The sequence below is a fragment of the Lissotriton helveticus genome, chromosome 7 (genome assembly GCF_964261635.1).
Source record: "Lissotriton helveticus chromosome 7, aLisHel1.1, whole genome shotgun sequence".
NCBI classification, from domain to species: domain Eukaryota; kingdom Metazoa; phylum Chordata; class Amphibia; order Caudata; family Salamandridae; genus Lissotriton; species Lissotriton helveticus.
In genome coordinates this window covers 352,536,551-352,554,661 of record NC_136068.1, presented here as the reverse complement: position 1 = coordinate 352,554,661, position 18,111 = coordinate 352,536,551, and the positions used below count along the sequence as shown (strand labels likewise).

General features: G+C 41.3%; 1 protein-coding gene across 4 annotated transcripts in view; it reads right to left on the bottom strand.

Annotated features, from left to right (window-relative positions):
- The window catches only part of NCOA6 (nuclear receptor coactivator 6), a 410,255-nt gene extending 402,438 nt beyond the window's left edge, over positions 1-7,817 (bottom strand). For 3 of the 4 annotated variants that reach the window (XM_078652165.1, XM_078652167.1, XM_078652168.1), the window contains exon 1: positions 6,814-7,020. The gene's annotated coding sequence lies outside the window, so the exon portion shown is untranslated. Of the gene's footprint in view, positions 1-6,813; positions 7,021-7,781 lie in introns of those variants that run through there. The other variant, XM_078652166.1, reaches the window with a different exon arrangement.
- Positions 7,818-18,111: the final 10,294 nt, after the last annotated feature.

Genomic DNA, 18,111 nt, shown 5'->3' with positions numbered 1-18,111 from the left:
TTTTAACATTTAAAATGTCCATAGGCATGCGTTAAAATTGTTTAGTTATTGGGGGCTGTGTGGGCTCCTAAACTGTAATTCGCAAAGACTACATTTGCGAGCTGACCCTTGGAAAACAGCTCAAATAGGACAGCCATTTGAGTAAATATTTGCCCAATTACAGTGGCGATCTGCAGGGAACGTCTGAATCGGAGACAGCAGCATTTCCAGACCCAGAGATGCATGTTTGAGGGCGGACAGCTGCTCTGATCCCCGGTCAAATGCTCGGCCTCTTTCTCTCCCATTAAGAGGTCTGCTACAAATCCTTCTCTGCCCTGCAAACATGTCTTTCTCCCCCTCCCCCTCACCCTCTCACCCTCACACCCCCGCTCATCCTCACACACCCTCACTCACCCTCACACACCCTCACCCACCCTCACCCCCTCACACCCCCTCACCCACCCACACACACCCTCACTCACCCTCACACCCCCTCACAACCCTCTCACTCACACACGCCCTCACTCTCACTCACCCTCACTCTCACTCACCCTCACACACCCTCACCAGCATAGCATAACAAAACAAAGCACAGATTAACAATACACAGCATAGCATAACAACAAAAAAGCATAGGATAGCAAAACATAGCATAGCAAAACACAACAAATCATAGCATAGCATAGCAAAACAAAGCATGGCATAGCATAACAAAACACAACAAAACATAGCAGAACAAAACATAGCACAACATAACAGAACATAGCATAACATAACAAAACATAGCATAACAAAACAACAAAACATAGCATAGCATAACAAAACACAACAAAACATAGCATACCATAGCATAGCAAATCAAAGCATAGGATAGCAAAACTTAACATAGCATAACAAAACATAGCATAACATAACAAAACATAGCATAACAAAACACAACACAGCATAACAAAACATAGCAAAACACAACAAAACATAGCATAGCTTAACAAAACACAACAAAACATAGCATAGCAAAACATATAATAGCATAGCAAAGCATAGCATACCAAACACAACAAAGCATAGCATAGCATAACAAAACATAACATAGCAAAACAAAGCATAGCATAATAAAACACAACATAGCAAAGCATAGAATAGCAAAACATAGCATAGCAAAACATAGCATAGCATAACAAAACATAGCATAGCATAACAAAACACAGCATAGCATAGCATAACAAATCAAAAGCATAGGATAGCAAAACATAGCATAGCATAACAAAACAAAACATAGGAAAGCAAAACAAAACATAGCATACAGCATCACTCGGCACCACAACATCACTATGCGCTACCACAGCATCACTGAACGCCACAGCATCACTCGTTCGCCATCACAACATCACTCAGCGCCACCACAGCATCAATCTGTACAACCATTCAACAACAACTGGTTCAAATATGTTCTCTCAATGTTTCAAGCTTTATTACAAATGTAACAAAAAAATGTTAATATTTCACTTCTGTTATTGGATTTTCGTCACAATAAAATACACTGAACATAATCTTCACAAAAGTTATTTACAAAAGTTTAAGCTATTGCCATTAGAAATTACAATAACTTTTATTTAAGTATTAATTAATTAGAAAAATTAAAAGCCATTGTTATTTGTAATATCAATACATGTAAGTCACGTAAATACAACACATATTGCATTACAAATGCTATCGGTGTCACATTGGTGAAAGTTATAACTATTGGCATTGTAAATGACTACGCTATTAATTTCGCTATTTTCAAAAACAAAACATAAATAAAAAATGTGTCATTTAAAATACCAATAGCTCAAACTTTCCTAATGTGAGACCTATTGCATTGCAAATGCTTGTTTTATTCATCGATGTGTATATTTGTTTTTCAAAAAAACAAAATCATATAATCAATCAACCTTTGTGGAATTCTTTCAAAAACGAATTGTACTGCTACATCCTTGTAAGAGATGTGAAAAGCATAACTCTTTCACACTATATTCACATGAACAGGGTCCCAATGCATTTTAGGCAACTTTGAGCTTCATCAGGGGGGCACAACTGTAATCTAGAAAAAAACTGATGAATACACATATATTCAAATTCTCAGCAAAGAACCATATATACCTTGTAGCCAAGTGCTAATACACTGATGGTACATCCAAAACTTGACAACACCAAAGAGGATGTATCAAACTTAAATCCCCAAAACATAAAAACAATTTAAATCCCTATGCGCGAACCCACTGTACCAAACAATTTCAGTGAACCCTGACAAAACAAAGCTAGTATGAGACTGACATATGTTCACAAACTTAAACATATAATGCTGTCAAACACCTCTCGTAAATCGTGGCCAACCAAAACGCCATGTTATAGTGTTGAAAACCATATGAAACTGTCATCACAAGCTGGCTCTGTGTACACCTATGCAACGCAATTTCAGCAAATGAAAAAAATATCAAAAATGACCACAATGTGACAAGTAAAATTACATGCTATTAATTCCACCCCCATTCGCACATTACTAAAGTGTTAGAAATAAAAAACTGCAAAGGGAAAAACTCGAACTACTTTACTACACTTACCCTGTCGAAAAATGATAGGAGTGCTGAAACAAACCCATGCACTGAAACGACAAGTTTCAACCGGATCTAAACCAGTGCACGTGACCAACGTTTCCCTGCCGTTCTGCTGAATACAACTATGGCAGAATATGGTTGCCCAACTCAAGGAGCAGCTCATTAGTTGTATGGCCAAAAATGTTTCAAGCGCAACACTACTTCAACACCTTTAAAACTGAGGATTGGAAAGTTGAGGAGTGTGCGTTTTTGGAACATGTTGGCATGATCTTCCATATAGGTAACCCATATTTAGCTGGCAACACCGGATCACTGCTCGAGAAATGTACTTTGTGCAGTAGACTCTTTAAACTTTTATTGCATTTCTGTTGACTGTTTTAAGGATGATATGCCCCTGCGGATATTTTGAGGGTCTAATTCAATGCAGCTTGATTATATTATGTTTACTTTGTACCGAGCGAGTTCTGTAAAATCTAAAAGTTGTTTTGTGAAGAAAAAAGAAAGCACACGATCAGAAACACACTAAAAACCCAGATAATCGTCTACCTTATTTAAAGAAGCTAACTGGGCGCACCAGCAGCTACTTAAACGGACTAGGGAGGCCAAACAAAGGGGGAGAGAGCTCTCTTAAAAGTGTTAAATCTAGAGCTCCACTTTCCTTGTGAGGCCCTGTGTTGCAAAGAAATTGCATTTTGTCACACACTATATCTGACAAACTAGAGCCCAAATGTATCACATGTGATAAATTGCACATTTTGGGGAAAATGCATGCAGATTTTGATCTTTTACATACCAAAAAAACAATAGTACAGTAAAACCTTTACTACGTTATCCTTTTAAATTACAGTAGGTTAAGCCTGCATAAATGTAACAAATGGTGAGAACTTAACGGCATCTCATATCTTTGCACAGGGATTGGAAAACCCCGACCCTCTAAGAATCAGGCCTCAGGAGTTCCTAAATTGCATCGATTCTGTGTTTTGGGGAAATCCTGTGGATATTGGTGCTTACCACATCAAAATGTGCATGTCAAACTAAATATTGTACAATTTTCCTCTGTTCAACTCCAGCAGGTTTAACCTATCAAAATGTAATACTGGGTGATGAATTTATCACATCCGATAACCAGGTGCGATAAATTCTGCACAGGGGTTTTGTGCAGGTGGCACAAAACTTCGACCCACTCATAATCAGACCCTTGGACTAAAACACGAAACTCTACTGCTGAATGCATCGTTATTCACGCATTGTTTTCGCTCAGAGAATAATGCTTCAACTTACAAAGAAGTAATAATTATGACAAGACCTAGTACTTTTGGCTTGGCAAAGGCAGAAATCCCTTTGGCTCAAAGCTGCTCAGTTTCTACTGGATACCTTAAGGACCTTTTTCTATGCGACCTGAAAAATGCAGTCATTCTCAATGTGAGGAGCAATGGGAGCAAACTAATGTAACAGCCGCAGATCAATGTTGCAAACAAGGGGCGAGTGACAGGTGTGTGGCCAGCCATTATAATCTATCTTTGCCAAAATGCAAAATCCTAGTGATCTCACTTTGGTTATATTATTTTAGCTTATGTAAACTCTCATATTGTTTATATGTTATTAAACAATAGTTGTTATGTCCCCAGCTGACCCCTATTACTTAAGAACTGTTAGATGATCCATGGAACTCTTGGAACCACTGGGAGTGCAGGTTAGAATGTTCAGGTTTTCAGTCAGCTGGGATACTTGTGTGACCTAAGGAGCTCTGGCTGCTTGGGAACATCTTTCAATAAAATAAACTCCTACCTTCATTGGACGTTTCCAGTTTCCCTTCAATCGTTCTTCTTTGCAAAATGCTAGTAGGCATACACTCCTCTTGTATATATGTAATCATGCAATTTCACCAGTTGTAGTTTAAATAAGCAGCCAATGAGACATACCCTGCCCTGAAATTACATCACTTAAAAAATGAAATTTTTATCAAAGTCGCAAAGTGAGCAACACTAAAAACAGATGTACATGCAAAGAAAGGGAAGTGTTATTCTAGTAAAAGACCTAAAGAATTGAGGTATAACACTCTTAAATTGCTTCATTTCGAATCATAGGCAATTGTAGGAGTGGATATGTTCATCTTAGGACCCCATTACAAGTGCCCTGGTGTCCAACGCAATAATCAATCCACATTTAAAATCCAGCATTGAGTTTTTTTTATTTTAAACATGAACGAGAATTATCGCCAATTACAAGATTTGTCTGAAACATGCTGCACAACATGCAGATTTTGGGGCTTACTGCACCAAAGTATACATGTCTCAGAATGTTCTCGGTATATTTCCCTGGTAACTTTCAGCAGGCTTGACGTGAAGAAATGTATTCGGGGGATGCAGAGTTTTTCACACCCATAATTTAGCAGGTACGATAAAATAAATACATTTTGCTCAGTGCAGACGTTACTCTATATAGCAGAATAAAACAGGGCACTTGTAATGAGGCTATAAGACCCTTATTAAGAGGGACCCATTTAACTGCGATGTGTGCAGTAACTTCTGTTACAGCACATATGGTAATTACGAGTTTCTGGAGAAATATCAAGAGGTCAAACCTGCCGATATTTATGGGGAGAAAATGTCCAGTATTTACAAGAACATGCAGAGTTTGGTGCAGTAAAAACCTAAATCTGAAAGATATTCTCCAAAAACTCCTGAGTTATATTTTTTGCTCAGTGTAGTCGCATCTTATAAAGCACAATAAACATCACACCAATTACCGAGCTATTCCTGATGAGGGCCTGAATGCTTCTTGATGACTGGTGTTCTCGTACAAGAGCCGATTAAATTAGAGTGTTGTTATTCATATATATATACACATGAAATAAGGAGAAGCTTTGTAACATAAAAGCACAAGCAGGAAACTGAGACCACAATACCCAACGTACAGATATGAAACAACGTCAAGTATTTTTTTATATTTGTGGAAGCTTTACTGCTGCACTGGCTACGAATAATTAAACACCGCTCCTAGAGATACTTGATAATTAATGTTTAGGGTATTTATTCATCCACTGGAATAATTGAGATTATACGGGTACTGACAACAGCATGCCATTTAACCCTTTTGATACTAAATGATCACCAGAGGCGAGCCTCTGAAAAACCACAGAATCTACGCACATTTCAATTCGGTCTCACCTACTGTACGTGCATACTGTGGTCGCATATGTTCCTGTATTGTGGCCAACAGTGGGAGAGGTCACACTAAGAGAGTGTAGTGCAGGAGGCATTAGTTACCTAAAAGTGGGAGCATTCGTTGATGGTGAGTGGTGACACTGTTTCAGGGTACACTATTAGGTGCAAGAGAAAGGGTTTGACGTGCAATTGTGCAGTGGGGGGGAGAGGAAAATATAAGATTGAACTGAGCCTGCAACGTGGTCAATGTGACAGTGAATTCTACTAGTGATTACAGGGGCACGGACAATTTGAAGGGGTTATGTGGATGTCCAGTTGATACTATAGGGTCAGATTGTATTCGAACTCTGAAGGGAGTAGAAATTTGAAGAGTTCGTTAGTGCTTTGATGAGAACATGAGTCACAAAGTAGAGAAAACAACGTGCAATGGGATTATGAAGGGCAAAAGGTTGCACTAATGGAACTGGCAGCAATTGGAGGACTCTCATAGTGGTACAGGAGTTACTATGTGGTTCTACTCGCTCTGCTGTGTGTAGGACAGGGGCTAACTGTAATCGAGTGGGTATTTAGTAATCAGAACAGTGAACACGAAAGGCTCCACTGGGAAGGTGTGAGGCATCGCGCCCCCCACCGGGTGACTGCGAAGTTCCAGATGCTCTGATCACGAACCCTGGTGTGTAGTGAATTAGGGTACGGGGCTCTAAGGGACTCATGCCCACTGAAAGTGGGGCTTTAGGAAACTCTACGGGTCGTGGGGCGGAAGAGGATAGTGATACAATCCTTGCCATGCTATGGGGACAATAGGATTTTGTGAAGTAAGTGAGAGACCTGGCCCTCCATCATATAAAAAGCGAATGCAAAAACCACTGTATTCATCTATTCTTTGCAAGTGACCAGGTGCTACAACTGCTGAGAGGAGTTGTTGCAGACAATGTAAATAAAGAGCAAGCAGCCTGCCTTTGAGAACTACCGCCTTCGCTTAGTCAACCTCCCATAGTGACAGCCCCAGACCCCTCCTCTCTGATGCCTCCATCGCCGGGAGCGACGACTGGGCCCCGTCCGCTACTCACCTGGAGCCCTGACTCTTCAGTGCACCGCAGCTCTCCTGGCCCGGCGACGTCCTGCTCGTATTCCCCTAGTGTTGAGGGTATCTCTTCTTAGCCAGCCAAGACCCCGGCCGCACAGCTCTAGGGTTGGCGGGTCTAAACCTAGGGGGCGCTGCGGGCTTTGCCGCTGATTAACGCGATGCCAGTCTCATCCTGTGAGCCGACGTCTGACTGCGCATGCTTCGGCGGAGACACTCTACCCTCCTGTGTCAGCTCTCTACTCCTCCTCAGGGCTGCCTGACCGATGAAAAAACAAGCACGAAAAGCTTTAAAAACAAACGTGTTGTGTGTGCGCTGTAAAAGTGACCCAACACCACCCCCATCTCCCACAACGACACACAGGGATTGTAAAAACACGTCAAACGAAGGCTTCAATACAAGTTTGTTGGACCGGGTGGACAATTTATTACTACCCGTACTGTAGGGAAGTCAGTGGTCGAGATCTGCAGGGCACGGCGTGCCTCTACTTCTTTACACTCCTTAGATAACGTTCCCCTACTTTTTTGTGTTTTGAACATGCGTCTCAGGACGGCAGAAATAGCGTTCTAGGACGGGGCGGGGCAGGCTGAGAAGGAACAGGACTCTCTTTTTCTAATGGCACAGAAAGACCAAGGGAAGTGTCCACTTCTGCTCTGCTGCTTTAGCTGCTGTAATATATACCTTTCCTCGTGCTGCACACAGCACGAGGGATTACTTCATGTTTTCATTTGTAATACCGTTCTATGGCTCCGTTCGGTTCTAGCACTCTGAGCAACGCTAGTCAGTTGCCCGGAGTCCTGGAGTCGAGCGGCAGCACAAACCTGTGGGTGTTACTATTACATGAATAAAGAAGATACTTTTCCATAACAACGTTTCCTGGAGCCTCTCATTACAATTGGCGAAGAGCGGGTCCCGAACCTTCTCAACACCCACCAGGAAGAAACTCGGCTAACCTTCTGAGACTGCCGACTCTGCTCCCATCGTTCGCCTCATCTTTGGAGTTCATCTTCAACTTTCTACTCATGCGCTCCTTTGCTGGCTGCAATCCATTCTCTTCTGGAGGGATTTCATCCCAATTTTGCCATTTCACTGGCTGTTCGTCTCGAGCCTGTCTTCGTCTCTGTCTCGAGCCTACCATCGCGTGAGTACCACGTCATCTGCCATCACGTGAGTACCACGTCATCAAACAGCGCGTGAGTCATCTCCACACTGACGTCCATTTGACGCTCCTCGTTCTAATTTTGACAACAATGCTACGTCACCACGCTCACGCACGGCGGCCATTTTGTTATCTGGTTGCCTAGTTACAGCTTTACACTTCATTTACACGGAGCCGGTTTAACGGAAGCGCTTCAGCGAAATTGACTTCCTTCAACAATACAAAATTAAGCGCTTCCTTCATCATTTGAAAGCCACATTACTGGTATTTCGTCATACTATTATTTACTTTCATTGAATGTCGACTTTCATTATTTTATTCAAGTCGCTTTACTTCATTGACAATTACAGTACTTACAATACTTCATGTTCCACAGTTATACTCAGGATTTTATATATTTTCATTTATTTGGCTTATGTTAATTTTTTAACCAATTCTTTAACATCATTTCGTCAAATTTAACTATAACTTATTTCCAATGGCTTCTGCTCAACAATTTGCTCAACCTCCACCTTTCTTGCAACTTCCTGGCAAACCAACTATTCCTTGGCGTCAGTGGATTAGAGCTTTTGCCAATCACATTGTGGCGATTGACGCAGTTAAGTTTACTCCTGAAAGGAAAGTTGCTATTTTGTATGGTTGCTTAGGTGTGGCTGCACAGAACGTCTTTGAAAATCTTCCAAGGTCCCCTGCCCCTGCAGGTGATGCAGGTGATCATTGGGATGAATACAAGGAAGCTTTATCTCGCCTTGCAAGACATTATGGTGAAGAACCTAATGAGATGCTTGAGAGACATAACTTCTTTAAAAGGAGACAACGAGAAGACGAATCTATTGAAGAGTACATTGCTCAGTTGAGAATCTTAGCATCCACTTGCGAATTTGAATCCAATCCCGACATTTACATCCGAGATCAATTTGTTTTCGCTTGTTTTTCAAAAAAGATTCAGCAACGCCTGTTGAGTTGCAAGAAACCTACACTTCAAGAAACTATCGACATTGCCAAGAGCATAGAAAGATCCATTACTACATCCAATGCTCTTCAGAAAGATCAACCTCATACTCCTGTTCACACTTCTTCATTTGATAATTCTAATTCTGTTAATTTAATTAGTACGAATAGGTCTTTTAGACAATTACAAAAAAAACCTACCCCTTATTGTTACAGGTGTGGTTCTAAATCCCATATTGGCAAGAATCCCTCTTGCCCTGCTACAGGTAAAAGGTGTGTTTTATGCAAAAAATTAGGTCATTTCCAGGGTATGTGCAGATCCGTCAAAAAGACGTCCAGACCTTCTGTTAATAATATTGTATGTCCTGATTTGGATGATTGCATTGATGAATTCCAAGACATGGTTGTATCTATTCATTGCAATTTCATCGATGCTTCCAAATTAGTTAAAGGTCCATACTGCTCTGCACTGTTTGGGAACATTGAAGTTACTGTAATGGCGGACTCTGGATCTCCCATAACCATTCTTAATGATGTATTTTTTCATGAAAAATGGAACAATTCTATTTCTTTGTTTGAGTCCGACCTCAGTCCTAAGGCATTTGGCGAATCTGACATTATTATGCTTGGTATTTTAACTATAGACTAGAGTGTTTTGGCAGATCTATTATTACAAAGATTTATGTTGCAATTAAGGGTCGCAATATAATTGGCTGGCAAGATCTTGCCAAAATGGGTATCTTCCTGGTTCCTGGTTCGGATGATCCCATTAGAGTGGGTGATCCTCCTGAGGGTTATTCCCCTGTTCCACCTTTTGTTCCGGATTGTCTTCTCATTAATGATCATGAGTCAGACATTAAACAAATCTTGGGTAAATTCCCTAAAGTTTTCTCCAACCAACCAGGTACTGTCAAAGGCTTTCGACATGAAATTAAGCTGAAAACCTCTGCTCAACCCATTGTTCATAAAGTTCGCCCTGTCCCTATTAGTGCCAGGGATGAGCTTAAATCTGTACTCACTTCTCTTAAAAAGGATGGTATCATTGCACCTTCAGACTTCCGAATGGGTTTCGCCTATTGTTATCGTTCGCAAAAAGAGTGGTGAGGTTAGGCTATGTGCCGATTTACGCACGTTAAACAAAAATATTTTAGTTGATTGCCATCCCCTTCCCAAAATTCACGACCTCCTCGCCAACCTAGGTGGTGCAAAATATTTTTCCCTAATTGATTTACGCTCAGCATACCATCAAGTTCCCCTCACTGAGTCTTCTCAAGATCTCACCACTTTTGTAACCCCATTTGGTGTTTTTAAATATTTAAAACTTCCATTTGGACTTGCTAGTGCAGCTAGTGTTTTTCAAAAAATAATGGATCATCTTTTTGAGTGTACTCCCGGAGTACAGGCCTATCAGGATGACATTTTGGTTTTTTCACCTGATTGGAATTCCCATTTATCTAATCTGTCTTCTGTTTTGAGCAAGCTCAATGAAGCTGGCATGACTGTCAGAGCTGATAAATGCAAATTTGGCTCTCAATCCTTGGAATACTTAGGTCATACCTTAACTCCTGAAGGCATAAAACCCAAGTCCTCTCTCATCGAGGCTATCACTCATGCCACCCCTCCCAAGGACAAGGATGCCCTCCGTTCATTTTTGGGTTTGGCAGAATACTATGCCCGTTTTGTTAAAGGCTACGCACAGATTGTTGAACGCCTTCGTTCTTTGCTTCGCAAAGGCTCTAAATTCTCTTGGTCTGAAGAAATTGATGCCTCTTTTAACCACATCAAGAACATGATTGTTGGTGCTCCCGCTTTACATCCATTTCAAGATTCTGCCAAATGTTTCATAATGGTTGACGCCAGTTTAACTGGTTTAGGTGCCGTCTTAGGTCAGTGGGTTTCTGGTAGAGAACACACAGTTGCTTTTTCTTCTAGGAAACTTAAAGACTCCGAAACCCACTATAGCACCATTGAACGAGAGTCCTTGGCTTGCGTTTGGGCCATTGAAAAGTTCAAAAACTACATTTGGGGACGAGAATTTGACTTATTCACCGATCACAAGCCACTCACTCAACTTCTCAACGGGGATGGCCTAGGAAAAGCCTCTTCTAGACTTGTCAGGCTATTATCCAAATTGCATGAGTTTCACTTCAATATTAAGCACATTTCAGGTGGTAAAATTTTTCGTGCTGACTGTTTATCTCGCATGTCTCTCAATGATTCATCTGATTTTCAAGAGATTGGTGACGTTGAGTGTGTAGTCGCCACTCTTGACGCCACCAAATTATGCCCTTGTATCACAGAAGAATCTTGGTTCAAAGCCTATGAGAATGATCACAATTTAAAATTGGTTGCACAATACATTTCTAAGGGCTGGCCTGAAAGTAGGAAATTGTCTAATGAACTGAAAGCCTTTTCCATGATTTCTTCTGAACTCTCACTTGTTAACAATTTAATAATGAGGCATGATGTTTTTGTTCCTCCTTCTGATGTCAGACCTGATATCATTAAATTTGCACACCAAGGACATCTGGGCATAACAAAAACATCTCAACTTATCAAATCCCATTATTGGTGGCCTTCTATTGAGTCCCAGGTAAAGTTTTACATTGATTCTTGTAATGAATGTTTACTCTCGCATAAGAAATGGAAACTCATTAGTCCGCCCCTCCATCCTGTTCCTTTTCCGGTTAAACCTTGGGAAAAGGTCGGGTTGGATTTTTCTGGCCCATTTGATGTCCTCCCTCATGACATGAAATATGTCATTCTTCTAATTGACTATCATTCAAAATGGTTGTACCACATGTTTTGTGACTCTCCCTCATCTACCAACGCAATCAAATTTTTACGGAATCTGTTCATCATTGAAGGTTGTCCTTCTGTTGTAGTTACTGATAATGGTTCCCATTTCATATCCGAAAAATTTGACTCATTTTTAATGGAACACGATGTTGTTCATTTCAAAGTCGCACTTTACTCACCTACTTCAAACGGTTTGGTTGAACAGGCTAATAGACTCCTCAAAGATGCTGTTCAAACTGCTGTCTCTACCCACAATGATGTAAGGAATTTTGTTGAAGAGAAGTTTTGGTCATACAACATTTCTCCTCATTGTACAACTGGGATGTCTCCCTTTTCGTTATTAAGAAATAGGAATGTCCACACCAAATTGTGTCCTAAATGGTTATCTGAGAAAAATGTTGAGACCCTTCAACCTTCTGATGTTTCTTTATCTGAAAAAGTCTCACAAAAACAGTTTGTCATGAAGAACAAGCATGATTCAGGTAAATATTTCAGTTCTATTGTCTTAAAAATTGGTGATTGGGTTCTCATAAAAAAACCAAGAAAAGTTGCTAAAGGCCTCTCTAAATTTTCTACCCCAGTTCAGGTGACTGCTGTCAGTAAAGCCTCAGCTTTACTTGGCAGCAGAGGATGGTGGAACAAGAGAGCTTTAGTTCACTTATCTAATTCACAAGCTCGATCATTATTGTCTTTGACCAAGGAACAATTTGATCAGTGTGACTGGTCTTTTTGGTTAGATCTTCCAGTTTCTACTGACTCCTCCTCATCCAGTACTTTGTCAGGTGCATCTGCATCATTATCAGATTCATCTTCCTTTTCAGATGCATCCTCCTCATTAATGTGTTCCTTTCCCTCATCCGTTGATTCTGAGGTTGGTGAGAAAGTTTTACATCAAGATTCCACCTCATCTGTTCGATGTAGGAAGTTACCTGTCAGGTTTAATGATTACGTTCTAAATTGAAATTTATTTTCATGTTTCAGTTCAAAATACTTTTGATGTCACAGTTCAAATACTTTTGTTTTCTTTTCTTTCCTTATTTTGAAATGTTGTAAAGAGGGAGAAGTTGTAATATATACCTTTCCTCGTGCTGCACACAGCACGAGGGATTACTTCATGTTTTCATTTGTAATACCGTTCTATGGCTCCGTTCGGTTCTAGCACTCTGAGCAACGCTAGTCAGTTGCCCGGAGTCCTGGAGTCCTGGAGTCGAGCGGCAGCACAAACCTGTGGGTGTTACTATTACATGAATAAAGAAGATACTTTTCCATAACAACGTTTCCTGGAGCCTCTCATTACAGCTGCCCCCTCTTCTTTCTTCCTCCCTCTCTTTCTGTCTAGCAGCCTCCTCCTCACTTACTGAAAACCATCACTTCAAGGAAGGGTTCTTCACCCTCTCTTTCCTCCTTTCGTTTATTTGTTCCAGGGCCGGTCCTAGAACATCTGGGGCCCAGGTGAAAGGGAAGATGTGCGGCCCCTAATTTGCATGTAACATCACAAGAAGTGACACCTAAGACTCCTAGAGAAACAATGGAGGCAAGCGCCCTCCACCGATAATTTGCCCACGCTTCGTTCAGCAAGATCCAAGTACCACAAGCACATCTTCCTTGGGAAAGCGTCGCACTTAAGAACCCTCCTTTTGTAACATGCACACGTCACTTTTCTTTTGTAACACACTGTTTGCTACCTCTTACATTTTGTTTGCTTTCGATACTTGCACAAGTGCCACCATTGCTTACGTAACATTTGTTCTTGTGTTTGAGTGTCTGCCATATATTGCAGTACTATACCTCTACTTGTACTTTGTACACTTTTGTAACCTGCACACATGTCACTTTTTCCTCCTGTAATGCACCATTTGCTACCTCTTGTATTTTGTTTGCCCACAATTGTCACTTTTGCCTCATGTAACTTAACGTTTGCTTTTGTAAGTTGTTCACTTGTAATGTTCTTCTCATTAATCAGTTCTGTTCCTAATGTGATGCGCTCTGACACCTTCGGGTAAAGTCTGCACTATATAAAAACGCATAAAATAAAAATTTAAAAATAAAATAAAAATCACAGAAAGTGACATGCAGGACTATTGATCTTATTTGGAATCACCGAAGAGCCCTAACGTGGGGATCAGTAACAAGGACAAAAAGATAAATAAACAAATTAAATAAGTCCATATATTTTAAAACTGTATTAAATGGATTACATATGTAACATTGGATGGAAAAGGTAGTTGCAGGTCTCAAAAAGATGCAAGTTTTTTACTTCATGTTAAATGATTGTTTCCAGATGAGTGCATGATAAAAATGTCAGTTCTGTCTCATAAAGGGGAGAGATCCTGTTGAGGAAATGAGGGTCGAGATCATTCAAAATATAAAATTACACACGAGAAAACCTCTCACACCATGGATATAGTCGCACATTTCAAAAGGCTCCCTTATTCTCTGCCATTATTGTATCACCCCCGCATGACATTAATACTTATTAATTTGTTTTAACATAAATCTTCACACCAGTATCCCACAAGCACAAGCTAATAGTCGTAGGATAATCTTTGTTGACTGTGGGCTCATTACTCGCCAGAATTATGTTAAGTGCAAAAACACAACACATATAATACAACATTACAAAGCACCATTGCAAACAAATAAAGATTGTACATAAAAAAAGACCTAGAACAACCAAGACCACTGTTAGATCATACATTGACTTGAAGGTATGCTGCAGAATCAAGGGTTTTGAAATCAACGTTTATGACTTGGTGTTAGAACTGTAGAAAGTGGAAGAGGCCGGCTTTAGTGCTGGAGGAGCCCTGTGCAACAATGTTTGTTGGTGCCCCCAATGACTCCCTCTGCCACGGATTCCCTCACTGCCACCCTTTAACAGTGCCCCTCAAGTCTCTTTAACCACATTCTCGCTCAGATGCATTTAATTTGATTTATAGAGCCTTTCTTACCAGTGTAGGGTGTTAGAGCACTATACATTACACACATTACGCTGAGACAGTCAATCATGTGTGTGTAAATCACTGTAAAGGAAATGTTACATAAGACAAAGGACTACAATATGTAGGAGTCACATGACAATCATACTAGTAGGCAGTATAGTTTAATAGTGACTGGTCTGGAGAAACAAACTCTGAATTTAGAAGGTATGAATGCCCAGACGTGAGTCCCTTGCTCACTTTGTCACTGAATTCCAGCTAGCCTGGCTGACGCGGGGTGTACCCCAAAACCAGTCCCAGGATACTTGTTTCTGGTTCAAGGAAGACCTGGCTTGGCTGTTCGGGCTAGACTGTTCCCATGAAGCGCAGGGTCAAGACTGATTTGCATATAGCTGGGTTTGAACTGAGGTGGCGAAGTGAGCTAAAGAACGATGATGAATTCAACCCAGATTGAGTGCCTGAAAAGTTTCAGCGCTCCGTCCATTATCTCCTTGTGTTTGCTTTGTTCGCCCTAAGTTGGTAGGGTAAGCCTAGACGTGGGTCCCTAAGTCACTTTGCCACTTGATTCAAGCTAGCCTGTCTGATATGGGGTGTTATATCAAAACCGGTCCCTTGAAGCTTGTTTCCGGTTCAGGGAAGATCTGGCTTGGCAGTTCGGGGTGGACTGTTCCCACAAGGAACAGGGTCAAGACACATTTGCATATGGCTGGGTCCAAACTGGGGTGGTAGGGTGAGCAGAGAATGAAGGATTAAACCCAGATCCTTGTGACTAGGGGTAGATGTTTGCATTGTCCAGCATTCCGTCCATCAATTGTTTCTTTTGCATATGTCGCCCTAAGTGGGAAGGATATGCCCAGCCATGGATCCCATGCTCAATACAACACTGGATTCAAGTTAGCCTGGCTGATGAATGGTGATGCTCTGAAACCGGTCCCAGGATGCTTGTTTCCGGTCCAGGTAGGACCTGGCTTGGCAGTTCAGGCTGAACTGTTCCCACAAGGATTAGGGTCAAGACTGATTTGCATATGGCTGGGTCCAAACTGGGGTGGTGTGGTGAGCAAAAGAATGATGGATTTATCCCAGACACTTGTGACTGGGGGGTGAATGTTTGCATTACCCAGCATTCTGTCCATCAATTGTTTCTTTTGCATATGTCACCCTAAGTGGGAAGGGTATGCCCAGACGTGGGTCCCGTGCTCACTACACCACTGGATTCAAGCTAGCTTGGCTGATGAAGGGTGATGCCGTGAAACCCGAGCCCAGGATTCTTGTTTCCGGTCCAGGGAGGAACTGGCTTGGCAGTTCGGGCTTGACTGTTCCCACAAGAAACAGGGTCAAGACTGTTTTGCATATGTGCTGTTGAATTGGTACAGAAATTAAAGGAGATCAACTCCAGTAGTTCCATGTATTGAGAGATGTTTATGCAAGTATAGGAGTTCATCAAAGCAAAACGCCAGCCGACACGTGTTTCATCAACAGATAGTTACTGTGACTCTTCAGGGTTGGGAAGTACGTAGTCTAATGTAAAGGGAAAGAGAAATGGTACGAAATGTGAGTGTGGTGCCCGGGAAGAGGGCAAGTGTAAATCCATGGAGCGCCAGGTGAACAAAAATATATTAAAGAAACAAACAGATGTTATGGGCTAAAATAACTCACCGAAGGACCGGTGATAATTCTGACTTGGTCGACGGGTATAAATATTAGGGAATCGTGGGTGAGGTCGAAATCCTCAGGAATCACACGGACGGGTGTGTCCATGTTTGGCAGGGCCTAAAAATAGGAAGCGCTAGAGTCAGCACTTAAGGTTTCTTAGGGAGAGAAACTAAGTCCGGGTAGGGAAGGGGTGAGTGTAATACCTGTAAGCAACAAGGTCCAGCCTTTGTGCGTCTCGTCGCAGATGCGCGGGAGAGAACGTGAGCCATGAAGTGATTTTATTGGCAGGTGAAGCCAAGGCTTGCGCGCTAAAGCTAGAGCGCTAAATGGTGTGCGTGATGTGCACCCAGAAGTAGTGTCGGGAGTCAGTGTTGACACGTCAAGTTGTGGTAGAGTGAAAAGAAATCAAAGACCTGAAACCTGTGGTTCAAGACACAGCGGGTAAAAGGCATGTTTGAATTTAATTTAAACAGCATTACTATCAACAGTACGACTAAACAACATATTTAGACTCAGAATGTGCAAAAAGTATCGGTAGCGGAAGAACCGTAAACAGGTGGGAGTATCTCATAATACTAGGCTTGTAACACAACATACCTACGAAAATGTTAATGCGTGTGCATAATTTACTGGTCTTTGAATAATGGGCAATTTAAAGAGATGATCAAAATAATTCTAATCGTACGATAATAAAGGCAATCAATTTACAACAAAATCTAAAATATGGAGATAAGGAGACATGGGTGAATGCTGTACACGGCTATTGCCATTCTAGCAAAGATAAAACTATACATTTCATAGAGAGTGCGGGGCAAGCATAACAAAATCAAAAGTAACACACAGTTAGAGCTAGAAAATGAATTAAAGACAAAACTGTTGTAGGTACCACATCAATGGAAATAACGGAAAGGATTGAGGTAACATAAATACGAGGGTACTACACAGCATGCAGAAAATCTGGTAACTGAGATTTCTTGGTAAAGGAAGAGCAAGACAATACGAAATGCTGTAGTTCGTGATTAAAGAACATGGATGTTTAGCGTCATGTTGTGATGGAAGTGAGAACAAAGTTCAAGAAACAGACAATGCCTCAAGTGCCCAGGAAGAATAGCAGTTCATGATCGTTGTTCTGGCCATGTTTCACAGTGTGTAAGCGCATAATCCAGGTTGCCTTGAAACATCTAAGTCTGAGTTCACGATTTCCTCCCCTTATATTAGATTGGACAACATCAATTCCAAAGAATGTGAATTTATTTTGAGCACTCTGGGTGGGGCATGATGCAATGTGTAGAGCCATGGGGTACCTGGCATCCTGTTGGTGTATGGATCTGGCGTGTTCACTTATGCGATCTTTCAGGGCCCTGATAGTGCTGCCTACATACTGGCTTTTGCAGGTGCACTCAAGGACATACACTACAAATTTAGTGTTACAGTTGTTGTTCAGATTGATCTCATAATGTCGTTTATGATGGCTAGTGAAACTTTTTACTCCATTTTGTGCCCATTTACAGACCCCACAACAACCACATTTGTGAAAACCTTTGGTGTGTGGCATGAGCCAGGTAGAGTTAGTTGCAGAGTGTGGAACAGTGGGGCTAAGTCTGTTCCTCAAAGTCCTCCCACGTCGGTATGTGATTAATGGCTTAGTGGTGATGCTGTCACTCAATAATTTTTTCTAGTCACCACGCATCATTATTCTTTTTCTTGTATTCCTGGCTCCCTTGTTTTGTCCTTTTAGAACTTTCATTTAGGGTTTCCACGGTTAATAGGGTGTTGTGTGATGTC